Below are 26,463 nucleotides of genomic sequence, written 5' to 3'. Positions count from 1 at the left end.
GACCCCAGGAGGTGCCCAGAGCACAGCTGCTAGCCAGGAGTTCCAGTGTTGACTCAGAATCCCGGAGCAGGGCAAGCGGGCTGGCCAAGCCTCAGAGACCCACATGGACAAGGGTCCACTTGCAGAAGCCTGCAGAAGAGCCCCTCCCTGGGCAGGGAGCCCTGCACAGGACAGTGGGTGAATGCCCATGGTGAGGGGGGCAAACAGGGACACCCCTCCTCCCAGGGACGCTGTGCATTGACCACAAGAGTACATTAGATTTCTGCCCAAGGACTTGGGTGAGAGAAAGAAGGAAAGTATGAAGAAGGCAGTGCCAGAGAAGCCTGATCAGGCTGTGCCTGCAGGCGACTTCTTATGTCTTGTGTCCACAAGTGTCTGCATGTGACGGTGGCAGCGTGAAGGGAAACACAAACACTGCTGGGTTGCAGATATGGAGTTGGGCAGGCACAGGGAGGGTGACCCTGGGGAGCGCCATCCAGTAGGGCCCTGTCCCTCTGCTCCGGGGCCTGAAGTGTGGTGGTTCTGAGGCTGGCAGGCCCTGGTGCTGCTGCGTAGGCTTTTCCATCCTAACACCCGCTTAACCTCCACAGGGTCTGCTGGTGGCTAAGAGTCAACTGCGTGGACAGTGTCCAGCGGAAGTAGCGTCTGTGACTGGGGATCACAAAGGTAAGGAGTGTCCTCTTCTCTCTGCAGTTTGATTTGGTGCCACATCCTGCCTTATTTTACAGACATTCATTATTAAGGGTTATACTATGGATGGTTATTGTTGCACCAGTGCTGGCGCCTGGTCAGCATCGAGCTGATGCTGGTATGTGGGCAGGTTTCATGTAGATGCTGGTGTGTGGTCAGTGTAGAGCTGATGCAGGTTCATGGGTTAGTTTTGTGTAGATGCTGGTGTGTGGTCAGTGTGGAGCTTATGGGGATTCATGGGTTAATTTTGTGTAGATGCTGGTGTGTGGTCAGTGTGGAGCTGATGGGGGTTCACACTGTAGGGTGGTCATGGACAAAGAGATGTGAGGCAGACATTTGAGGGGTTCTCAATGGCATGGAGGGCGTCCGTCTTCAGCTGGGTCCGCGGCGAGTGTCAGGAGTGGCGTGGAGCAGTGCTGGCTCTGTCCGCAGGAGGGCGGAAGGCGGCCCCAGGCGAGCACTGTGGACCACAGACGCCGGCTGGACATCATGACTCTTGGGTCTGCGTTTTCACCCTGAACTCCAGCTGAGCCATGGGGGTCATGTCAAAAGCTGGAGCTGAGCACCAGGTGGCAGCCACCTGCTGCTCAGTTGAGAAGCCCCCATGGTCGCCTCTGGGCCTGGACAGGAGGCCGTGCCTGTATTGCCTGCTGTACCCTGGCCCCTGGCCTCTGCTTTTCAATTTTCCTTGGGAAGGGAATAACCCTCTGATGTCCACCAGCTGACAAGCCTTTGGGGACATCTGGAGCTAGTGTGCATGGCGGGAGCATGTGTAAGACGTGGGGGGTGTTGCTGGGTCTGAGCGGAGCGCACAGCCAGCCCTCGTCCGGATGTCAGCTTCCGACCCAAGATCCTCATCTGCAAGCCGGTCTAAGTGGCCGCATGTGGTGCGTTAGGTAAAGCACCACGAGAAAGCACTCGACCGTACATATTTAAGGCTGTCCTGCCCACCGTGGGGGCTGGGGATCTCTGCTGTGAGCAGCAGCCGCATCCCGGGGTCCCCAGGGTACAACCCTATCCCCAGGAAGCGGCTGCCCAGGCTCCCTTCTGATAAGGTTCATGAGGGGGCACATGGGGTCCGGGGCTCCCCTACTTCCTGGCAGGCACACAGGATCCAAAGCATCTTGACCTTGAGCGTAAAGGGCATGAGCAGGGCACATGGGATCCCATTGGGAATGACCCAACAGTCACTTCAGGAGACTTGCCCACCCACCTTCTCATTTCTGGGGATTCAAGACATTGCTGCACAAATAGTCTGCTAGCCTTGGACATTTGTCAGAGCAACGCTGAGTGGTACGCAAGCAGCTGGCCATGTGATGGGCCTTGGCGGGTGGTGGCTGGGACACCTCTCTGGAGCCCTGGAAACCATCCCGACCCTGGCAGGGTTCGAGTCACACCAGGCGCCTCTGTCAGACCCGCTGACTGGCACACTTACAGTGCATTTCCCCTAAAAGGAAGCCTTGAGCAGATGCTGAGCTCTAGTTACGCACCACGCACGGGAGGGTTTGGGATGGTGCATGAGGCTGCTGCCCTTTCCTTTGAAATGTACCGAAAACTAAGATGGATCGATGGGCAGACAGGGGTGGCAAGGCACACAGATCTGTAGCAGGCGACGTGAGCTGTGGGGGTGAATCTGTGGCTCCGTCACACCATCCTTCCAGTGTTCCAGACTCGGAGGCCAAACGATGCCTTCGGGGTGTGGTTGTCACCTGCCCCCGAGCTTTGCTTGGGCTGCCCCGTGTTACCACCACCCAGGGCCAGGGGCGAGGGCCAGGCACCTGTCTCTGGACCAACCCGTGGTCTGCGCGGAGGCCGGGAACCTGCTCCTGCACGTGGATGGGGGCTGAGCGTGGGGTGGGGCTGCAGCCACGAGAACGGCAGGGCCACAGGTGTCTGTGCCAAAAACACCTGACCCGACAGATGCAGGGCCTCCTGGTGACTCACGGTCAGGCCACGCATCCCGTGTCATTTGCCTGGCCCACTGGAGACGCACAGTCTGAGAGGCCTGCATTTCCTTCTATCTCTGAACTATCTCCGCACGTCAACACCGGGTCGTCCTGGTCGGTGGGCCGGGGATGTGAGTCTCCTGCAATGACCATGCCTTGGTCCTTGGGGGTTTCACTCGTCCTGTCCCTACTGAGGTGGATGAACTCCTCCATGACATAGGTCCCCAGCTGGTCATCTGAGAAGCCCCATCCTTCCCCACAGAAGCCTTTACAGGTTAGGACTGAGGATCCATGATGCCTTCCCATGTGGCACAGAGGACTGGCTCCTTGAGTCCTGGGACCATGGTCCTAGTTGCCAAAATCTGAGGTTATGGGTGGTCTCAACCCCCAGGTGCTTTCTGCACCTGCCTATTCGTGGCGACCTCCCCCAGGAGCCAGCCCTCCACACTCCTGCTGGGCACACGGGGGCTCCAGACAACTATCCCCTCACACCTGGCTTGGGACCCTGCTGGCACTTTGGAGCAGATACAGGAGAGGATGCAGCGTCTGCACTGAGGATATGGTGTCTCTTGCCCGATGCCCAGGTGAGCCGCTCTGATCTCAGGAAGGAATGAAGAAATGCCCTCATGTCCCCGGTGCCACGCCCAACAGGGCCCCTTATGCCCCCAAAGCCACCTTCCATGCTCCCAATGTGGCCCACAGCACAGGCTGCTAAAAGGTCCATGGCCTGCCCTCTTTTTACCCAGCCTGTTATGGAATGTTTGCCGCATTCAGGTGGATGCACGCAAAGCCAGGAGAGCTGGGTGCCCACCCCCAAGCCAAGACACAGACACCAACCACCCCATTGCAGCTCCTTGGGATTCACCTGCCCCCAGCTTTACCTGGAGGTAACCAGACTCCTAATGCTTTTCTTTGGTTTTACCGACAGTGTCCCCACCCCTCCGCACAGTCTGCCTTACTTGTTGTGAGTTCTGTTACCACGGTGTCATCCGGAGGGCGGGGGGGTCTCATTCTGGCCTCGCTCTATTGCATTGGAGAACATTTCTAAGGTGAGTCTGGGGAGCTGTCGGTAGCATGTTCACTACTGTCTACTGTCCCGTTGGGTGAATCACCAGGCTTGTTTACCCCATCCTCCCACCTGTGGACACGGGAGCTTCCAGTGTTTCACTGCGGCCCGCAGACATGCTAGGCGCACCCCGAGCCCCTGACGTGCAATGGTGTGTCCGGGTGTAAGCGTGCTGCAGATGCCGCATGCAGAGGACGTGCGTGCACAACCATGCCAGCCATGCCCCATGCTTCCAAAGGGGCTGCACCACTGTCCACAGCCACCAGTGGGCAGCTCCGGCTCCAGGTGCCACCAGGGCACCACCTCCTCTTCTTCAACAAAATGGTGGCAAATCTCACTTTTCATTTAGTCTACCTTTTTGCTGCAATTATAAATACACGTCATTTAGGAGAGGAAAGAGTTCTGTAAGGCTTGGATGAGAAACACTGTCCTCCCCAACCCCGACACCATTTCCCATCCCCTCGTAATTACACTCAGTTCATGGCGCTGATTCTTGTGGCCTTTGCCTCTGTGTGTGATGCCCTGTGGACTGCTACCCCTTGAAGTTCCTACCTGGACACTATGTTTGACCTCCTGCACCCCCCGTGAGGCCCATAGCAGTGCTGACGTCATGATGTTCACGCAGCCAAGATTCGTGGCTGAGCTTGGTCACATCTTTCCTTGTCTTACACCTTGTGTTGTGAGTATCTTGGGTTTGTGCTGGTTGGTTGGGGTGGGCTGGCTGGCCTTCCTCCATGCTGATCACTTGCTCAAACCCAACTCCCTCCCTGTCGAGGGAGTCCCGTACCAACACTGTCACACCCGCAGATCATTTCCCATCTCATCCCCGTGAGAAAATCTCTTCTGGAGGTTTTGCTGCACCAGCCTTGACAAGACATCCTCCGTACCTGGTGCCCGAGTGACGCTCTGGGAGCCTTGTCTTCCCATGTTCCCAGAAAGTGTCCCCACCTTGCTCTCCCATCAGATCCCCTGCTTCTGAGATCCATCATTCACTTTGCACTATCCCATTGTTTTCCTGGAACCTCCCAGAGACAAGTGGCCTGTCTCCAACATGGTTATTCCACACCGTCACTCAGGCCCCTTGGTGACAGGACCTGCTTCTGACTCATTACATGCATCTTTACTCACTATACTTCTCTTGCCTAGAACATTATCTCCTCCCCCTACACACGTCCAAATCTTTGTCTTTCAGGCTAAATTCAACTGCCACCTCCTTCAGGAAGCCTTCCCAACTCCTCAGTCCTGAGCAGTTGCTTTTTTCTTATAATCCTTATACTTATTATCTGCATCATTCCTTTGGCGCACATGCTCGTATTTATTCACTAGTTCAGCATATGTTTCTTGATTACCTCTTATATGTGCAGTAGTCACCATCCATGGAACCTTAGCATACACAGGCCACAAAGACTGGTGCCATCAGGGACCGGTATTACTTAATCATTTTACCAGTGAAGAAACCGAGGCAGAAAGAAGAGCCTGGCTTATGAGAGTGGTGGACCTGGGGCCGAGCTGCAGGTGTGACACTCTGGAGAGAGGCGTGTGCGGGCCAGCACGTGCCTGGCTCTCTCTTGGTCTGTGCACCTCAGGATCCTGATAGCAGATGCTAGAAGTGCACGAGCCAGCAGACTCCACGGCAGGGTCTGCAGACCCAGTATGCAACCTTCCAAACCACACGCCGGTCTCCAGTTTTTGTGTGGTGGGGGAGGGGACCCCTCGTAACATTGCCTACCAGGAAATAGTTTTCTCTGGCCAAGAAAACACTCTGTCATTGAAGGCGATGGGCATTCCTGAGTGTCCGGAGCCTGGGGCGTCTCGGAACACGGGGTGGGGGCAGCTCCCATATGGGGACTGCATGTTCCCAAGGCACAACCGCCACACGCTCCCCTGGAGCTCCGACGGCAGCAGTGGACATGGGGTGGCCATGAGTGGGGTGACTCCATCCCAGAGAGACGGGGCATTTCCCGCAGACAGGGGGCCGTGGCCGCGGGCTCCTTCACGCCAGCAGGAACTCATATGCGCTCTGAGCCATGGCTGAGGCATCCGCTTGGCTTCGTATTTCCTCCGCAGCTGATGGATTTTCAGATGAAAGGCAAAATTTCCTGTGCTCTTGATCTCACAGTTGTCTCTTGGCTACTTCCCACTTCCTCTTGAACTGTGCCCATGAGGGCGGATAAAGATACATTTTTTTTTTTTTTTTTTACAGAAAAGGGGAGGATGTTGGAAGATCTCCCTGCACAGCAGGGAACACCCCTTCCCCAATGGACCTGTATCCCTGGACTGCACTCAGTGTCACACAGTGAGCTAGTGGGGTTTGGTTCAAAGAGCCCTGAACAGCTGCATATTCAAGAGGGACTCTATTCCTAAGGGATTCTTCAAGATTCTAGGGCTCTCTATCCTTTCATATATGATTTCACTATAGTGAGCGTTGAGAATATAAACAATCCCAGCTCCCAGTGGGACACATAAGTCATTGTTGATACAGGTTCCTGTCTGGTCACAGCCCCAGGCTCTGCTGGGTCTGAGCTCATGCAGCCCTGCAGCCTCAGGGGCCTCAGCACCCCATGGGTTTTCAGCCCCCGTCTGGGGAGTGAGTGAATGAAAGAATGAAGTAGTAGCTGGTCAGGTGGGGTGCTGAGGTGTGAACCGGCGTCCCCGTGATCATCCCAGAGCGAGAGGTGGCCTCCCTGGGCCTCTGCTCTCTGGTCGATGCAAGGGCGCTGCCAGAACTGCCACACAGGGCCGCGGTGGGAAGTCAGAGTCACATGTGTGGCGGCACCTTGCAGAAAAGCACTATGTGGCAGGCAGGCAACAGTGATGGACCAGACACGGGATGGCAACCGAGGGAAGGCAGAGATGAGATGCCAGACATGGGGATTGGTGTGGGGGAAGCGGCACCCCGTGGACCTCAGGTGCACCTCACTGAGAGGCCAGACCCGCTACTGAGGTTGCTTCTGCTGCACAGCTCCTGCTGTGTGCCCACACTGTGTCAGGGAAGTAGTGTCCAGGGCTCTCTGGTCACTACCCTACGCTATTTTTTCCATATATAAGCACCTCCAGCCTATTATAAAATATTTTCTTCTAGCTAAATTTGATTTTCATCCAAACTTACTTGATTTAATTCTCTGGTCCTGGATGGATCCTTTAACCGAAACTGGTCTACTAGACACAGTCCTTCTGAAGAGCAATCATGACCGTTCCAGCCCAGGGATGGCAATCGATGGCAGGAACCCTACAGCTGCCAGAAACATTCTGTTCTCCTGCATTGACTCACACCTGTGGATGGGTAGATGGGTAGGTGGGTTGATTGATAGATTGATCAATCAACTGATAGATCAACTAGTAGATTTGTGGGTGGGCCAATGAGTGGATATATTAAGATAGATGATAGATAGATGATAGATAGATGATAGATAGATGGTAGATAGATAGATAGATAGATAGATAGATAGATAGATAGATAGACAGTTGGATGATTGAATGTGTGGATGAATAGGTGGGTGGATGGATGGATGGATGGATGGATGGATGGATGGATAGGTATTTGAGTCAATGGATGGAACCCCATGCTGCCTCCCTGCTTTCCCTGTGGTTTAGGGATGTAAACTTGGCCTTTTGTGCCATCTTGCAAACCCACTCATTCAATGCCCATCAAAAGCCTTTGCCCAACAATCTGCTGGATCTGTGACCTTCAGAACTCCCAGTGTAGCCAAGGACTCAGGCAAGACACACAAACTTGCGACATTGGGTGGCATGCTCTTTGAAGGAAGAAGTTGCCCATTCACAAAGCCTTTCCTGGTGACATGACTCCCTTCCCAGAGCATCCTGAGGTCCAGGGGCTGAAAACAAACACCTGCTTTTTCTCAAAGGACCCTTAAACCTGGGCCTTAGCCATCTCCACTGACCAGTCCTTAACACATAATTGTCTGTTCAGTGAGAGAGCAGGGCGGAGGTAACTTAGTACACCAAAGGTCACTTAGGCAGTTCTCTCAACACTCAAAGGCCATCACAGAGAAGACTGGCAACTATGTTTTTAGGATAAACAGCTGGTCCTTGTAATCACTGAAGAAGGATTTCCCATTGAGTACAGCCCAGGTTGGTGGGGTCATCCCGGGGCACAGTGACCATGAGAGCCCCTCAGTCCCCAGGATCAGCAGGGCCGAGGCCCATGGAGGATGTCAGTGGCTTTAGATGTCCCTCTGTTAAAGAGTTGGCTGTGACAACTCTGTTGCTCGTGGGTTAGGTTTAGAGTTGCAGTCTGAGAGCGTTGGCCTGCAATGCAGCCTCTCTGCTGTGCGCACTGACACTGTGCCCCATGCACACATGAGAGATACACATGGGGAGGGGCCCAGACGAGGCCCCCGGGGTCAACCTTGTCCACCACTATGCTTTGTGGCACTGAGAGCGCTCATGCCATGAGAGTCATTTCTCCAAGACAGAAGACAGATGTGACATGACTGTCTGTGCTCCCTGCATGCCGGACCTGGCAGCAGATATGGATTCTGCTGTCGATGCACAGATTCCATCTGGCATGGGTCCTGCAACCTGCATCCAGGCAGCCTGGGCTCGCTAAGCCTCACCTCAGGCTCTGCTCTGCAAAGGATATTGCCTCTCGAGGGCAGGAAGTGGCCCCGCCTGGCGGTGCCTTCACAACCTCCCTTCTTCAAGCCGGAGGACCCTGATGTGTTGCAATAGCCCTAAGGCTCCAGAGCAGGACATCTGCTGGCTGCTCCCAGGGCCCAGGGGCGCGGGTCTGCTCCAGCTGCATGGGGGTGGGGGCACAGTGCCACTCTGATGCGGCTCCACATGCCGCTGTTTAGGCATGGGGAAATTTGGTGCCGATTAGGTCAGAAGTGAAAACACCGCTGTGGGATCAGCATATCTCGCAAGCTCCAGTTCTCTGGAGACAGCCGCCTGTCTGTCTCCCACCCACCAGCAGCCCCCCGGCCCTGGACACCCTTTCATGGGCGAGGACCAGACTCCACAGGAGCCCTGCAGCCTGCACTCAGTGTGCGTGCAGGCCCGCTGGCCCAGGAGGGGCCGGCATGAGGTAGAGCTTGAGCAGGTGCCCCGGCCAGGGTGGCTCCCCTCGTCTTAAGGACAGCCTGGAGCACACAGCATGTTTGCAAGAGGCTGCAGTGATTAGCAGGCGCCTGACAGGGCAATGGCCCCAGAGTGACAGGCCCACCCGCCATCCACTTTTCCTGCAGCTTCTCCTGAGCATGGGTTCGCAAGCATGCGTTGTCATGAGGCTTCCCCTTGCGCCTCCATGCATGGCCCGGGGGTCACAGGTCTGCCCTGGGCCCTGTGTACCTCCCCCAGCACACAGCAAGCTGGCACAGAAGCTGTCTCCCCTGATTCTATCTACACCTCTCCTTCATCCTGGCACCCAGAAAGAGGGTCCTGCTCAGAGCAGGTGGACAGAGAGGGAGAAGGATGAGCATGGGGCAGTAGGGGCACATGGGGCCTGCCACCCCAGAAAGCAGGTCCTTCTCTGTCTTTTCAGATTTGTAAAAGATCCAGATCCTTTAAAACCATACCCATAAACAGGACTTTACTGTCCTCTGACCTACCACCCACACGGCCACAGCGCCCAGGGGTGGGGACTGCAGCACTCTGCCTGGAACCTCAGGCTCCCCACACAGCCCCACCTCACTGCCCCTAAATTGAGGGAGGGACTCTGGCCCAGTCCCCAAGTGGCAGCCACCCGAGGGTGGCCTTCCTCCAGGGGTGGACTCTCCAAGCGCCCTACTCAATTACAACGCCTATGGATGTCCCCGCCCAGCTCTCAGAGCCAGGTGTCACCATGCCCTCCCCCACCCCATTCCAAGGGGAGCCCTCTGCTGCCCAAGACCACCTGGGGAGCTCCGTGTAGAGCTCCATTTGACCTGTGTTGTTTGGGGAAAAAGAACTGGACTGTCTTCACTCTGTGGCTGGAGGACTTCCCTCGGCCCATGGCCGCTTTGATTTCAACAAAGTTGATGACTTTCCTACAGAGACTGTGGGTAGCAGATGTCCGTGGATGGACCCACGTTCAGAGCAAGGTCCCCATACACACCAGCAGCCTCACTGGCTTTGGCCTCATTCTGGATACAAGGCCTTCCCTTCGGCTGAGCCAGAACCCACACAGAGCAGAGGATGCGTGTTCTTCGGTAAATCTCGACAGTGCTCGATGGCGCTGCTGGGTCTTGCACACACAGTGCTTTGGCAGTTGACCGGTTATATGTGTCCCTGGCAGGGAGGGTCGGCATCCCTTGGAACGCCTAACATGCGAGTCTTCAGTGGCTTTCCTTGTAAAGTCCCAGCCCTATGGGGGCCTCCACAGTGACCCCAGGAGTACTCATTGAGGTGGGGGACACGGGCCTTGCCTGTGTACTGGCCAGTTGTTCTTTTGGAAGGCGTCTGCATGCAGCATGTGGAGGGTCTGCAGTCAGAAATCCCCAGGCACCATAGAAGGAACCTTTTGGGGGGTTGGGCATCCCTGGCAAGGATGGCTTGGTCTCTGCACACCCTCTCAATGGTCGGTGGGAACTGGGTCTGAGCCCCGCCTCCCTGACCTCCACAGGTCCCACCCAGGGCTCAGAATCCCTGGCGGCGGATTAGTGTCAGGGCAGCAGTCCTAGCTCAGCAACTACTCCCAGGCACTTATTCTCACAGGAGCACTTTGATGATGGTACAATTGTACCCATTTTAAAGAGAGAGAAACTGAGGTTCAGACAAGCTCATGGCTCCATATGGGTGTGGCCAAGCCTAGCTCAAACATGGCCTCTCCCTGTGGAGCCCACGGAGAACAAATGCCTCTGGAGATCTTGACGTGGAGGAGACCCCGGACATCACCGACACCAGGGCATGCATCGGAAGTGGTGGGGCAGAGGTCTGGCCCCGTGCCGTCTGATCCACCTCCTTGCCACTGCCTGGGGAGGCCCCAGACCCGCACACAACAGTTAAATCTGCGCCCAGACGTATTAATGGTAAAAATATTTCATCTCTGAATCTGGCTGACAGAGTCTTTCAAGATAAAGTTCATTCCTTTTCTGTTTTTCTAAGAGCAAATGTATTTAAATGTGCTGCTTCGTGTGTCCTAAAAAATCTATTTCGGCGGTTGCTTCCCTTGGCTGAGTAAGTGTGGCCCACCCTGCCGACTTCCCAGCATCCCGGCTGCCGGCTTTCTTCCATTATGAGGAAAGCGCATCCCGCCACCTCCCTCTGCTCACAGCTGCTCGTGCTCCTGGGCTCTGCGGTTGGAAAGGCGTCATCATTCTTCTGCAGGGGGGACTTTGGAACAGGACTGTGCATACAGAAGGTGCTCACAGCTGCTCGTGCTCCTGGGCTCTGCGGTTGGGAAGGCGTCATCACCCTTCTGCAGGGGAGAAGCTGGGTCAGGGCTGTGCATACAGGGTCAGGGCTGTGCATACAGAGGTGCTCACAGCTGCTTGTGCTCCTGGGCTCTGCGGTTGGAAAGGCATCATCATTCTTCTGCAGGGGGGACTTTGGAACAGGACTGTGCATACAGAAGGTGCTCACAGATGTTTTGGCCAAGGGCGAACAGACCTGCGGAGGAGAGGAGCTGGGCACGCTTCTCTTTCCGGGCTCAGGATTTCTGTGTGGATGGTGAGGCCTGCCTTGCCTCACGGGCCCTCCATCTGCCCACTGCCCAGAGACCCCAGGCCTCTGCCTCCCAGCCCGGCTCCGTGGGGTCTGAGTCCCCTCGGATCCCTCCACCTGGAACTGGCTGCAGCAGGGCTGCCACCAAGGCGAGGCTCAGCGGCCATGGCAGAGCAGGTGTAAGAGGGTTCAGAGCCCCGTCCCCGAGCGCCCCGTCCCTAGCAAGCATGGACCGCCAGCCTCCACAGTGTCCTCGCTCCAACTGGAGGGAAATGGAGAGTCTCCTCATTCCCTTGGTCTCTGTCAAGCCAGCATTTTCACCCCCCTGAGCCTGGGGCCCCATATTAAAGCCTGAAATTCTGTCAGAGTAGTGGCCACTGGCCGCTTGTGGCTACTGACATGTAAGTGAATTACAGTGAAATAATGTTAAAATTTTGGGGGCGTCTGGGTGGCACAGTTGGTTGAGTGTCCAACTCTTGGTTTTGGCTCCAGTCGTGATCTCAGGGTTCTGGGATCAAGCCCCATGTGGGGCTCTGTCATCCCTGGGGAACCTGCTTCTGCCTCTGCCCCACCCCCTGCTCTTTCTCTAAATCAATCAATCAATTTAAAAATTTCTCTCCCTCAGAGTGCTTGGCTGGCTCTGCTGGTACAGCCCACAGCTCTTGAGCTCAGGGTCATGAGGCCGAACCCCATTGGGTGACATAGAGTTTACTTAATATAAAATTATAAAAAATGTTTAAAAGTTCACATCCCCAGTCACACTGACCACCTTCCACAAGCTTCATCACTCAAGTTCCACCAACTGAACAGACGGTTGAGGTCTTGGAGATGGGTGCTCTCCTGCTCTGCAGCTCTGTGAATGCCGTCTGTGTGGTGAGGGGCCCCGTACCCTGGTCTCTGCAGGCCCTGCTGCCCTCCTCCCCCAAGCCTCACAGCCATGGACACTGTACACCTGCTTCCCAATGCAGCTCTGAAGAAACTCTCAGCACCCCACAGTTGGAAAGGATGTCCGGGCTCCGGGCTCAGCACCCTCCTCCCGGGGGATGCCTCCAGCAAGCCCACAGCCCCCGTCCACCTTGGGCTGACCTCCCTCCCTCATGCTCGGGCCGGAGCGCACAAGCTGCCCCCCAGGCAGACATGGGCTCCCTGGCCCTGGCAGCTCTCTCCACATCCCGTACCTGCTCACGGGAGCCACATCCTCCTCCTGGGGGTGTCACACAGGTCAAACATGAGGTGTCATCCACTCTTGTCAGAGGTTGCTGACAACATCTGCAAGCTGCGCTACTCTTGGTGGCGAGATGCCTTTGTATGAGGTGCTGGCCAGCAGGGTGCCATCTAGGGTGGTGGGCTGTGCCCGCAGCTCCAGAGTTGTAACTTGGCTAGGGTGAGCTCAAGAAAGGGTCCACATGAGACTTTGAGGACCGGCACCCCACTCAGATGGTGTGGAGAGGGCCCTAGGAACAGGACACACTGGGTCTATGGCCCTACTTATCTGCAGGTCATAGCCCCATAGCCCCAGCCGCACCCCAGGGAGCAGGGGCAGCTGAGCCCACACACTCCATGCAGCAGCCTGGAGCCATTTGGGAATAGAAATTGAAGGAGAAACAGACGCCGTGTGAGCACCGGGTAGGTTGTCCAGATGCCCCCTGAGCAGCGGGATGGGCGTGAGACTTGTGTGTCCACACCCAGCCAGCTGCCCTTGTGTATGTCGCATTCTCAGCCGCTAGGGACTGAAGCCGCAGAACAGGACAAGCAAGCATCAGCCCTGCCATCCTCCTTCACCTTGGTTTTATCCCCCCAAACCACATCTGACCCTGATGTCACAAAACCAGATTTGGGCTTTGGGCTGATTCTCTAGGGGATTTGTTTTGCCTCCTCTGGCTGAAGTGGAAGTTGTAACACATGTTGTCCCTGAAGGAAGGGACCCTGGTGCTGCCCATGCCTGGAGACCGATGGACTTGTGTCTCCTACAAGGGTCTGGGCGCTGGTTCTGGCTCCTCCAGCTGCCATTCTGAATTCTGGGCTAATACAGAACATTCCATGTTCTGTCCCAGAGACACCACACAGCTGCTGCATTGTGCAGGAGCCTCCTGGGCGCCAGGGCAGCGTGGGCCAGGCCAGGAGCAGATGGGTCTCTGACACCCACCTGAGTGGCGCCCTGGAGGGTCTAACGCCCTGGCCTGGCTGTGGGCAGGACAAGTCCAGGTGCTGCTGCATGTCCAGTGTGTGTGCACAGCACACCCATGCACACAAACATGCACAAGCATGAAACATACGTGTGCATACCACACACACATGGCCATGCACACAAGCACTCACACACACCTCACTGCACAAAGATACTCCATACCCTTTAGCCGCCATGCCCCATTGCACCTCCACTCTGGCCCCAACCCCTTCTTTCCCACTTGGGGACTCTGTGGGCTCCAGCCTGTATGGAAATGCAGTATAACAGGTGCACTTTGGTGACTGGCTGCCTTCCATTTGCATGTGTTCAAGATTCTTCTATGCTGTGGCGTGTGTTAGCACCACGTGCAAGCTACACAATAGTCCCTTGTATGGATGCACTGTGACAAGGTTACCCATTTCATGTATCGATGGGTGTCTGGGGTGCTTCCACTTCTTGGCTGTTGTGATTAATGCCGCTGGGAATATGCATGTGCAAGTGTTTCTGTGGACCTGGGTCTTCGTCTCTCTTCAGCACACACTCAGGAAAAATAACATCATGAGGAGCCGCCAGGTTGTCCTCCAAGGTGGAGGTGTCCCTTTACACCCGCCCACAGGACAAGGGTTCCGACTGCCCTGCTTCTCACCTACACTTGTTCTCTGTCTCTTTGATTCTAGCCATGCTGGTGGGTGTGAGGTGGGTCTCACTGTGGGTTCCATTTGCGTTTCCCCATGACTAGTGATATTGCACATCTTTTCACGTGCTGATTGGCCATCTGCATATCTTCTTTGGGAAGATATCTATTCAGATCATTTTGCCATCTTTGCCAAGATTTTCCATTGGTTTTTTTGCATATTTTATCATTGAGTTGTAAAAGTTCTTTCTATATTCTGAATCCAAGTCCCTTCTCAGGTAGATGTTCTGTGGGATGCCTTTTTACAGACTTGGTGACATCATTTGTAGCAAGAAATTTTCAATTTGATCAAGTCCTATTTTTCTACTTTTCCTCTTGCCATTGGTACTTTTGATGTCAGAGCCAAGAAATCACCGCTTAGCCCAAGGTCATGAAGATTTCTTTCTGCTTTCCCCCAGGAGTCTCACACTTTCATCTCTTATATTTTGGCCATTGGTGCTTCTGTTAATTTCTCTGTGTGGTAAGAGGTAGGGATCCAGCTTCATTCTCCCATATGTGGACAAACTGTTGGCCCAGTACCTTTGACTGGAGAGACCGTTCTCTCCCCACTGAGTCACCTGGCCGCCTTGTCAAGACTCACTTGACTATAAATGTGAGCATTTGCCTCTGGACTCTCCACTCTACTCCACTTACCCACATAGCTCTCATCCCAGCACCACACCATCGCGGCCACCGTGATCTTTGGTTAGGCTTGAAACTGGGATGTGTGAGTCTCCCAATGTTATCCTTCTTTTCCAAGATTGTTTTGGCCATTCTGTATCCCTTATATTTCCACATGAGATTTGGGATCAACTTGGCAATTTTTGGTAAAAAAAAAAAAAAAAAAACCCACTGGATAGGGATTGCATTTAATCAGAAATGGAACTTTACAGTTGTATGATACTTTGGGAGATTTAGGGGAGGCCCGGGGAGTCTTTCTCCAATAATGAGTTAAAACTGAAAGGTTGGTGCCCAGCCCCATGGGGTGGGTGTGCTATGCCATCTCAGAAAGAGAAACCCAAGGCCCACAGGTGCACCACTGGGGGCAGCTGTCCATGGCCACAGACCCAGCAGGCTGTGGCCATTGCCGCTCCACCATCTCAGCCACATGGGTGCCTGACTCCTGGCTGGGCCCTGCAAGGCGGTGCTCACCCCAACACCAGGATCCATAAGAGTATATTTATTCCTGTGACCAAGGGAGTGACCAAGTGGCATGGAAGACAGCCAGCAGGCTCTCAGGCTTTCCTGTAGCCACAGAAAGCAGAGATGAACACCCTGGGGACCCCCAACCTGAAACACCTCATCTCTCTTTCCCGCCAGAATTTCCAGGCAGTTTTGTCTTGTTTGGTTGTAATGCTGCCATCCTGATCAGAACAGGCAGGGGTGGGTCCAGCAAGCCTTGTGAGGGGGCCAGGCCAGACACTTTGCCCCCAGTCCTCTTTGGTGGCCCTTCCATTCTCTGCCCCTGGCTTTGCTCATCCAAGAAACAGGCATAAGTCTAGTTGAGGGGCTGTTGTCCATGATGGAGAGACACAGATCACCCCCGACAGCAGGCCAGAGCACGGTCACCTCCACCAGTGAGCACAGAACACACATTTTAATGGAACACTTCATTCCCTGTCAGGCTGGGAGTCAGCTGAAAGCTGGAGCCTCTCCACAGAAAACGTATTAGCAGATAAAATTCCAATCCCTCACACATCCAAGCCCCGAACTCAGAGCTTCTGGCCTGAGCCTTCCTCTCCAGTAACGCTTAATCCAAATAAATACACCTTGGATGGCGGGGTTTGGATGGAGTCGTGGGTTAGTGGGTCGGAGAATTTAGGGGAGCGGTCTTGCTTACGGTCTGAGAGGATCAAATCAATCCCAGGGCTGAAGCCCTTTACTCACAGGCTGACCTGGCCTCTTCCCAATCAGGCAGGACGCATCCACAGAATGTCACCTCTTTTGGTCAGCAGAAGCAGAGAATTGAGGAGCCATCCATGTGCGCTCCTCCAACCTGACAAACTTCCACTCCTATGTCAGAGCCCCAGCCAGTCATCACCTTTTCTATGCAGACTTCTTCCTTCTCCCCAAGGCGGAGCACCCACAGCCCCTGGCATGTGTCTCCTTTTCTCATGTGCAAAGTGTGGCTTTAGAGGGTCCATGTGTCCACCTCACCCCCAGTCCCGCTTCCCCTTTGCACACCACAGGCAGAGGGTAAGGCCCTCAGGAGAGACTGGCTGGTGAAGTGCTGGAGATTTGCATCCCCTCAGAGCAGAGGGAGGAACACATGTGTGATCTGCAGAGAGTGCCCTGGGGTCTGCCCTGCACACCCCCTGCCCTGCTGCAGACACCACTGTCCTGTGGTTTCAGGCCTCACCCACGTCCCCTCGTGCCAGCCCTGCATGTACTGGCCCTGCCTGGCCCCTGCCCTGCTCAGGCTTATGTTTTTCCCACTGATTCCCCGCTGCACATCTTTCCAACCTCAGGAAGTCCGTGTGAATGTTTTCCCAACTTGTCCTCACTGACCATTACCCCAGTCCCCAGGAACTCACAGGAACTTTCCAGAAATCTCCCTTTATCTCCCAGAGCCCATCTGGTTCCGTTTAAGGATTCACCATATTTCCTCCTGTTTTCTGAGCCGCTGAGCCTGGCCTGTCTCCGAGCTGAGCTGCCTCTTTCCGGGGCAGTGAGGAGCCCAGATTTCATGAGCTGCCGTGGGGGGCTCCCCGTGCCTGCACAGGCAGTGGGGCCACCTCGGGGCTGGCAGGCAGGGCTCTTCCTCCCCCGCCTAATCCAGTGACCGTCCCAGCCCCAGGCCGGACGCACAGGCCCTTCATCACAAGGATTGACCACAGATTCCAGCATCAAAGGCGTGTCCCCATAGGACGAGAGGGACCTTCCCTCCCCCACCCCAGAGGCTCAACTGCGGCCCCTACGGGTCTGGATGGCCGGCTGGCAGCAGCCTCCATCTGACCAGGCCCCCTCTGCCTCCCAGAGCTGCTGGGCCAAGCCAGGGGGACGCTCCACAGAGTTACAGCTGCCCCCCTCAAGGATTAGGACGCTGCAGCCACCCCCTCTGCTTGATGCTCTTCAGTCAGCCGGGTGAGCAGGGAGGAGCCTCGCCGGCCAGCACCCTTCTCACTGGCTTTGGGACCAGAAATCGCATCATGAGATCCAGTGACCTTCCTCCCAAGCCCTTTAGGAAGTTGAGATGCCATGGTTGTGCTGACAGCTGGCAGGAGCATCCGGGAAGCAGGCCTGCTCTGTGTTCCGTTCTCATAAAGGAGATGCCTGGGCCCATCCCTCAGCTACCTGGATGCGCTGTCCCCAGCATATAGTGGACAGGGCAGGACCAGCATCTCAGAGTTAGTTGTTGTGCCACAGGGAGTGTCTCACGTGACCATCTTTGGAAAAGGAAAAGAAGCGTCCACGTAGAAGCATGCAGAGGCCACCTCTGGAGGGACCCGTGCCTGAGGGGGAGCCCTGCCGAGGCCCACCTCTACACTGGTCAGGGCGTGGAGCAGACCAGCACCCACCCGGTCATCTCACGGAGGCTGGGAGGGACCTGCAGGGACCGAGCAAAGCCCAGGGATATGCCGATCTTTGCAGGGAGTCCAGGTTTATGGGGGAAATCAGACCATTTGGTGTGTGGGTGCTGAACCAGCCCAGCGATCTGGTGTCTCCAAAGGACCTGGGGACAGAGTCATGTTATTTGCTGCCATGCTTCTGTGGGGTGGCTGGGAGCCTTGGCCTCTGGGGTTCTTTGAGGGGCGCACAGCTGTGTCCTGCCTTGGGTGCTGGGATGCTGGATTTGGGGTTCCAGCTGCTGGGAGGCACACGGGTAGAGGATCTGGGGCATCCAGATAGGGCAAGCACGTGATCCCGTACCAGGTCGTCCTGAACCTTCACAGGGCAGTGGGCAGGGGTGCCTGGGGCAGGTGGCTCAGGAAAGCTGGACTTGCCGTCCCCACCCAGCTGAGGTGTGTGGGCAGGCCCAATCCACCAGTAAGTAATCCAGACTGGGAACCCGTGTCCTGTTGGCCTCAACTCAAATGGGGGCCATGGAGACAGTAGGACTGGCCCCCAGTGTTCTCTAAATAGGGTACACATGGGATCCCATGGTGCTGAAGAAGGTTAGGGAGTCCCCTCGGGCAGAGCCGTGTCTGGGGAGGAGGGTGGCTTTCTGAGGCCTCCTGAGGGAGGTAACCCACCTGGAGGGGGGCAAATGCCCACCCACCAGCCAGTCCCAGCTACACCCTGCCCCTGGCCTTGGCCAACACCCTCCTCCAGCTCCGACAAGAGGTGGCAGGGTAACCCTGCCCAGACACGGTGGGCTTGGTCCCCCTCCTTGTCGCAGTGCCCCATCCCGTCTCCCCCTGGCACTATTTCAGCCCCTCCCTGATGAGCACTGGCCCTCATCAGCATCAGCATCTGGTTCTGTCTGGATGCCCCCTGCCTGGCATGGACCTTCCTACCAACCATTAACAGGGTGCGGGACCCTTCCCGCCTTGTGGCTGGGAGACCTGAGGTTCTGCAGCTTGGAATTTGTGCCGTGGGTCAAGGGTCAGAGGTGAAAGGCCGCTCTGAGACTGTCCCTCTCAAGGCTTTTGCTTGATAGACAAAGAAACATATAAAGTTCTTTAGAGACACAGGGTTCCGTCGTCGCTAATCTTTACCGCTGCACAGCCCTAACTGCATGGAAGAAAAGGAACATGCTAGAAGATGTCCCAGGCAGTATTGTCAACAGAGTCGGACAGGAGCCCGGGCACAGGCTGGCGGTCAGTGGGCCCCATCCAGGGCGGGTCCGGTCGGCCTGAGGTGCACAGCCCGGCGGGAGACGTCGAGGTGTCCTCTGTCAGAAGGCCAGGGGTGCGTCACGCGTGCTTACTGAGGGAGCTCGCGGAACCGCGTCACACCCCCCTTGGGATGTGAGAGTGTGAATGCCATTTTCAAAATGCCTCTGCTGCGTGGCATCGCCCTCACGGTGGAAAGCACGCACTTCTCAATACTTGGTGTTAATAGTGATGCCGTCCATGTTCATCATTTTAAAATGCGGATCCTGAGGGTCTGCACGGAGACACCGTGGTCTTGAATTCCGTGTTGGCTCGACGGCCGTGTGCATACCTGTCCGTGTTAGTGAGGGGACCTCCCCAGCCCCGGGCTGGCAGGCAGCCCCCTGATGGGACGAAGGGGATGGGGGGCAGGGGGCTGCTAGTCACACCTCTGGTAGTTTTAGAAAAACAACATAATAATAAAATAGCTAGCCAGCTGGTCGACCAGCTAGCCAACAAACACGGGCCTGGAGGTGTTGCCAGGTGACCTTGGGTGTCCCCAGAGGGCGCTGGACTGACTCATCTCTGATGTCCAGGTGGCTGTGCCTGCCTCAAGTCAACAGAGGGCTCGATCAGGCCCCGGGGCTTTGCAAATGGGCAGAGTGTATGCAGGGTCAGGTGAGCAGTTGGAGGAAATGTTGGCCGGGAGGGTCCTCCTCACTCTGTCCTGGACTGACCAGGCTGCGGAGCGGGCCCAGCCTCCCGGCTGTGGGGAGAGGGGACACGTCCCGATCTTCCAACCTCACACATATCTGACAAGCCTGATCGTGAGCAAGAAGAGGTCAGGGCAAGAGGTGGGCTGCCCCATGCAGCCCTGGGGGCAAAACTGGCCCCGTGGGAAGTCACAGGGACCAGGCTTGTGTCTGGCAAGCCCCCGATCTGTAGAGCAGGGTGGACCTTCCCACAGGGGCTGGTGCTGCAGTCTGCAGGCAGGATTTCTTCACCTGGGGGAAATCTCCATGTTTGTTCCTACGGCCTTCACCTGACTGGGCGAGGCCCACCCTCACTGTGCTGTGACATCTCTCAGGGTCAGCTGATGCTAGAGGTTACCCAAGCACCAGATACATCACGGCAGCACCCAGATGAGTGGGGGCGATAGCCTGGTCAGGCTGACACACAACCCTGACCACTGCACCCTGTGAGGCAGGATGGGGCAGCAGGCGGGCCAGCCACAACATCACAAGATGACAGGCCACAGGAGCCGCAGGCCCTCTGCCCCTCCCCAGGCCCTAGCCTCTCCCTCCTAGCGTCAGGTGCCATGTCCTCACATATGAGGCCTCAGAACTTCAGAGCTGGGTCCCCCCCACCCACATTGCCCCCAGAAAACCAAGGCCCCTCAAAGAAGAGACTTGCCCTGGCTGCCACAGCCGGTATCGGGCAGACCTGGGCCGCATCTGCGGCACCCATGCACATGTCGCAAGAGGTGCACGTGAGGCCAGCCTCGGGGAGCCATGCTCATCTGCTGACCTCTGCCTGGCCCTCTCTCACATGCTCTGGGCACATGGACCCTTGAGCCCTTGGCGGGAGCCGCCCTCAACTGCCCTTGCTAACAGGGAATACCAAGTCATGGCTTTCTCGATAGCAAGCAGTACTTCGTGGCTCTGGCCCCAGACGGCAGGGGCAGCCGCAGCCAGTCCACTTAACCCTGAGGGGCACGTTTACAGGGAGGGTTTGTGCGGGGTGGACTGAGGCCACCACTCCCAGGGACCCGGCCGCCGCCTCGCTGCTGTCCCAGCTCCGTGGCATGGAGGTGAGCTAAGCGTCTGCGGCCCCCAACCTGGGAGAGCGTATAACCGACATGGTGCAAGTACATACAGGCCCAGGAGCATGAGGCCCAGAACCAGGTGACCCCAGGCAGTGCCCAGGAGAGGGAGCTCAGCTCCCAGGACCAGTGTCCCTGTGAGGATGAGACAACAGGACAGGCCATCTGGCTGCAGCCCTACAGCTGTTAGGGCCATTGGGGCCAGGCAGGGCTTTGGTGTGCCCTGTCTGCGGAGTGGGGACAGCCACCCCTTAGCCACTTTCTTGGCTTTCACGCTGCACAAGCAGGTGCCAGGCTAAGTGACCACCTGCCACCTCTAACTCCAGGCAGCCACCCTCAGGCTCTCTGCGGGGCTCAGTGGGGATAGCCCCCGAGTTCTTCTATACTCTTAAGTCCCAGGTCTTCTGAGTCCTCTGTAAACTGTGAAGTGCCAAGCAACTGGGGGTTGAGGACAACTCCTTCTCCGCCACCGCAGTGAGCACTGCTGCCTGCACCTACCACCTGCCACCACACTAATCAGGCCAGTGTCTCAGCCTTGCAGCAGGTCAGTAGGGCCCTGTCACGACCTGAAATGGCGACTGCTTAGCCAGTGAACCTGAAAAGCCTGTGACCACTCCCTCACTACCTACTCTGCATTGCGTTTGGAGAACTTCCCGTGTTGTGCAGCAGCATGAGGCATTGGGTCAGCCACGGGAGCCTTTGTGGGCAGGAGGCTGCTGCCATCACAGCAGCCTTAAGAACACAGGAAAGAGGGGCACCCGGGTGGCTCAGTGGTTGAGCATCGCCTTTGGCCCAGGAAGTGATCCTGGAGTCCTGGGATGGAGTCCCGCATCAGGCTCCCTGCATGGAGCCTGTTTCTCCCTCTGCCTGTGTCTCTGCTTCCCTCTTTCTCTGTGTCTCTCATGAACAAATAAATAAAATCTTAAAAGAAAAAAAAAAAGAACATGGGAATGTGGTATCTACAGTGCCCAGGAAAGATCAGGAAAGCAGAGGTCTCCCCACCCCTGCCCATGGGGGTGACGGTCATGCACGAGGATGGGCGCAGTCTGTCCCAGGCACACGCCAGAGCCCCTTTCACACACCCCACCCCGACCACCTGCAAAGGCTCCTATTATTTCCATCCTATCGGTGAGGACAGTGAGCACAGAGAGGGCAGCAAATTGTCCCGGGTCACACAGCCAGCATGATGGAGCCCCGATGGGTCCCATGATCTTGGCACTGGGGCCCGTGTCCCTCGATCTTCGCCACCTGAGTGGTCACCTGACAAAACACCCTGAAACTTCACTGCTGACGACAGCAGGAGTCCTTCCCATGCTCACCATCTGCCCGGGGCAGGGCCTGCGGGGAGCAGCCCTCCTCTGCACCACAGAGCAGCTGGACAGGGCTTATAGGTCCTCCTGCAGACGGCAGGCACGTGGTGCTGGGTACTGGGGCCTCTGTAGAGTCCTTCCTGGGGGAGCTAGGACCCCAGGAGGCAGGTTTCTCAAGGCCTGGGCCTAGGTGCCTACTTGGGGCACTTCTGCTGCTCTGTTTGGTAAAGTCCAGAAGTCCCATGGAAGGGGACAGAGGCCCCCCATGCCCTTCTGTGGGGGAGTACAAGAACGGGAGCTGCGTCCATCTGGCCACAGACCTGCCCAGAGATCTGCGGGTGGCAGGTGGCCGAGGGAGGGCCTGGACCTTTGGTCCTATGGCAGCCTCATGCATCAGCCTTGTCACCTGTAAGACGGTGGAGGGGGGGCCTGGACCTGTTGCCCCGTAGACAACTCGGGGTCCCAGCTAAGCATATTGCCATGTGCAAGAGTCAGAAAGGGTGGAGAGTGTCGCCGTGACAGTGAATCTGGCTGCCACGGCCCCGCCCTGACCGCCTGCCAGGGGCTGCTGCCCACAGGTCCACCCGAGGCGGCCCACGCGCTCTGACAGAAGCCCGGGCCCTTTACCTGCTGTGTCCGGCCTCAGGCACAGTGAACTGCAGGCTCCCGCCCACACCGCAGGGAGGGGGTCCCGGAGCTCCCCAGGTGCGTGACACGGAGCCCGCTGCAAGAGACGCCACCCCCACCACCACCGAAGCCTGCCGGGGGGTGGCCACCTGCTGTGGGTGGAATCATGCAAAACCTGTTGACAAGGCTTCCCGGGGTTCATTTGGGGCAAGACCCCCAGCACCGTGTCCACTACAGGATCTCGCTGAATAGTGGCCAGAGAGGGGACACGGGCCTGGCGTTTTGTTCACTGGGGATATTTTCAGGGCTTATCTCCACCCCAGGACCAGCTGGTGGCCTCTGAGGGTCCCGGGAGGGGACGAGGCCAGGGGCCACAGAGGCACCCGTGGGGGTCATCCTCGGCTCGGACCCCAGCCCCCTGCCCAGGTGCGCTGGGCCCCTGCTGCACACCTGATGCTGCCCCTCTGCCCTGCAGGCTGGGGCCCGAAGGCAATTGCCCAGGACAAGCGTCCACTCCAGGTCCTGTTAAGTCACTTGCCACAGTGTAAACAGGAAATGGCATTAGCAGAAGGTGTGGTGCCACAGGAACCAGCCACAGGACAGCCACGGCCTCCCCGGGGCAGCTCTCGAGGCCCGGGCAGCACTGCCCACGGCCACTCAGCACCTGGCTGCCCGACCGCCGCCTGCTGCAGCCTTGTGTGTCTGTCCTGGACTCTGGGCGTTGGTGGAGGCCGGGCTGGACAGCCCCGCTGCACAGACACGAGACCGAGTGTCAGAGCCTCCCACCCGGAGCCGCCATCTACAGGCGAGTAAGAGTCCACACCGCGCGCTGGCCCTGCAAGTTCCACCTGCAGCCTCACCGCTCCCTGCTCACACTCCGACCACCGGCCACACAGGGTGCCCACGCTTCAGTTCACCAGAACTTGATAAAATTGTGGCACCGCACCGGCCATATCCCAAGCAGCCACCCATAACTGGTGCAGATCTAGAACATTCCATCCTCACAGAAAGCACTGTGTCTCGACCACGGGAGAGGCCCCCCCGCAGCTCCATGTCCTGGGGCTCCCTGGCTCAGTCCCATCCATGACCGCAGTCCTTACTAGTGGGTGTCAGGCACCACCACCACCCCTGCCCCGGGTGAGGCTGAGGCCCAGCTCACACCTCTAGGCATCCAGAGCACTGGGCTCAGACCGGGGCCATCCTGCAAGGCCACGCAGGTCAGTGCCCACCTGGAGGTGGCTGTTGGGACCACAGTGGGAGACTCAGGGCTTCTCTCAGAACATCTATTCTCCATTTGTGCCCAAACGGCAGCAAACACACTTCCCCAGTCGGACGGCAAGGCCCAGGCGCCCTGGGGTCCAGGAGGGGATGTGGCCCAATGCCAGCCACCAGGGGCACTAAGAGAGCCTGGCCAGGGGGGGCCTGGGGGTCCCTGGCCCCAGAGACAGGAGGGGCCTGCAGGGCTGCTGGTCCTGACCCAGCTGAGGCCCTAGGCCTTCCCCAAGGCCACCGCACAAATCCACAGGAAACCAGGCCACCTGGTTCCACGGGCTCCACACACACACGCTTTCCAGATGCAAACCTACCCTCACCTCTGTCCCATGCAGCCCACAGACAGAAAGGCAGAACTCTCGGCCCTCCTACACCGCGACCTCCTCTCCCCTTGGGCCTCGGTCCCTTGGCTGTGGGTCACTCAGCAGCAGTGCCTGCAGTCATGGAAGCTGTGAGCCCTCGTGTGTCGTGCAGTGGCTTTTGCTCCTGCCATCACATCCCCCTCCCACACAGAGCATCTGGGGTCACAGGGATTAAGATGAGTAACCTGTGTCTGACTGTGGCACCTACGCTAAGGGCAAGGGGTGATGACAGGGCCCAGCTGCTGCCTGGGGGTCCTGGCCTCAGGGTGCAGGTGAGCCTTCTCACACTCGAGGCTCACACTCCCATGAGGCTCTCCCAGGGCCAGCGGGGAGGCCATCCCTCGTGCCCTCCTCCCACCAGAGGGCTAATGGCTCTGGGAATACACAACACCCCTGCTTCCCTCCCTGGGGCTGATGGCACCCCCAGACGAGCCCACCGTCTCCACCCCACACGCACACCCCTGTCTGGCCAGGCTGTGACCCGTGCACCCTGGTGACCCTGGCAGGAGCAGAGGGCAGGAATGCTGATGCTGGGTGGTGACTCAGCACATGGGGTGCCTTTGTCCCATCACCTCCTGACCCTGAGGCTTCTCAGCAGCTGAGCGGAGGTGGGCCCTGGGTCTGGGTCGGCTTCTCCGCGTGGTCGGTGAGCGCATCCCTGCGTCCCTGAGCACACAGCTCGGAGCCAGTGCTGGCACGGTGCGGCTGGGACCATGTGCCATGTGCCACAGGGACAGGGTCTTTCTGCCGTGACCACCCTCCTCCTGACACACTGGACTCGTGGCTGCTCCTGAGAGGACTCAGAAGGGAACACGTTGCAGAGGGTCTGGGGTTGGGTTTCCTTTGGTAAAGTCCTCGTAACGTAAAATGAACCATCTTAGTGATTCTTCCGTGTCCAGAACAGGGGTGTTGGGTACATTCATGTCACTGTGCAACCACCGCATCGCCCATGGGCAGGGCCTCCTCATCTCTCCAAACTGGAGCTGGGTCCCCATGAAGCTCTAATCCCCACCCGCGGCTCCTCTCCCCGTCCCCACGCCCTCTGGTTTGATGCCACGGCCCCACAAGGACAACAGCGTTGGTGTCCTACCCTCCTGGCATCCTCCCGCTGGCTCTCCGGGGCCCACGCTTCATCCTGCCAGAGGGCCTGAGCAGTGGTGGGGGGGGACAGTGGGCGGCCCCGTCTCAGGTGACCTGGACCCTCAGAGAGGCTTTGTCCAGGGAACCCAGCATTCCAAGTAGACAGTTAAAGGTTCCCAGGGTTCGTTGGATGGAGACGGGATTGCTCTGATCCAGGTTCCCTCCTCGGCTGCCGATGGGGGAGCCTGACGGACCTACCCCTTCTCACACCAGGCCTGGGCTGTGCAGAGGTTTGACCCGCAAACAAACGGGGATTCAATTCCAGGAGAGAGAGCGGTAGGGTGTGGGGGTGCCCAGAAGTGCGGGAGCTGACACCGACCTGGAGACGTGTCCCCGCAGGGACCAGGCTCCCACCGGGCTGGGCTGCTTGGCCTGGGACAGCCCATCTGGGATGTGGGGGTAGAACTGGCCGTGGTTCTTGGTCACTTGAGTGGCATCATTGAGGGGCGAGATGGGGCCAGGCCTTTGTGGGAGAGAAGTGTTCACATCTGACGTCCTGGGGCCAGCTGGGGCCACACCATGTGCTGCCACCGATACGGGATGGCCAGTGTGGGAGGGGGCCACGCGGGCACAGCGAGATGCGTCCTGCGAGACTGGGGTCCCAGTCGTGGCACCAAGTCCGCTCCTCCTGTCCTCCCGTCTGTCCTCATGCTGCTCCCGCCCGCCTTATTTATGCCTTCTGAAGACCCTCAGGAGGACCCAGCACCACTGTCGGATGTGGGTTTGGGGTTTCCTTGTGGAAACAGCTGGCACACACAGCAGCAAGAGCACGGCGTGGAATAGCCGTTCAGAAGGCCAGGCGTGTGCATCGTGCTCAGCATCGAGTGTCCCTGACAATTCGTCACAGCCCCTAACCCCACCTGCCCACACAAGGGACTCCCTGTGGGGGTGTTACACAGCGACAGACACACTCTGCCACAGCAGCACCTGCACATGGTGTGACTTCACGGTCCCCATGTTGAGAGGACGTCAAGGAATCTGCAGTGTGACAAGCCACCAGGAACGTCCAGGGCAGGGAGGGGCGCCGAAAGG

The sequence above is a fragment of the Vulpes lagopus genome, chromosome 10, assembly GCF_018345385.1.
Source record: "Vulpes lagopus strain Blue_001 chromosome 10, ASM1834538v1, whole genome shotgun sequence".
In the NCBI taxonomy this organism is placed as follows: domain Eukaryota; kingdom Metazoa; phylum Chordata; class Mammalia; order Carnivora; family Canidae; genus Vulpes; species Vulpes lagopus.
The sequence above is the reverse complement of the archived record's forward strand: the minus strand, read 5'-3'. Positions refer to the sequence as shown.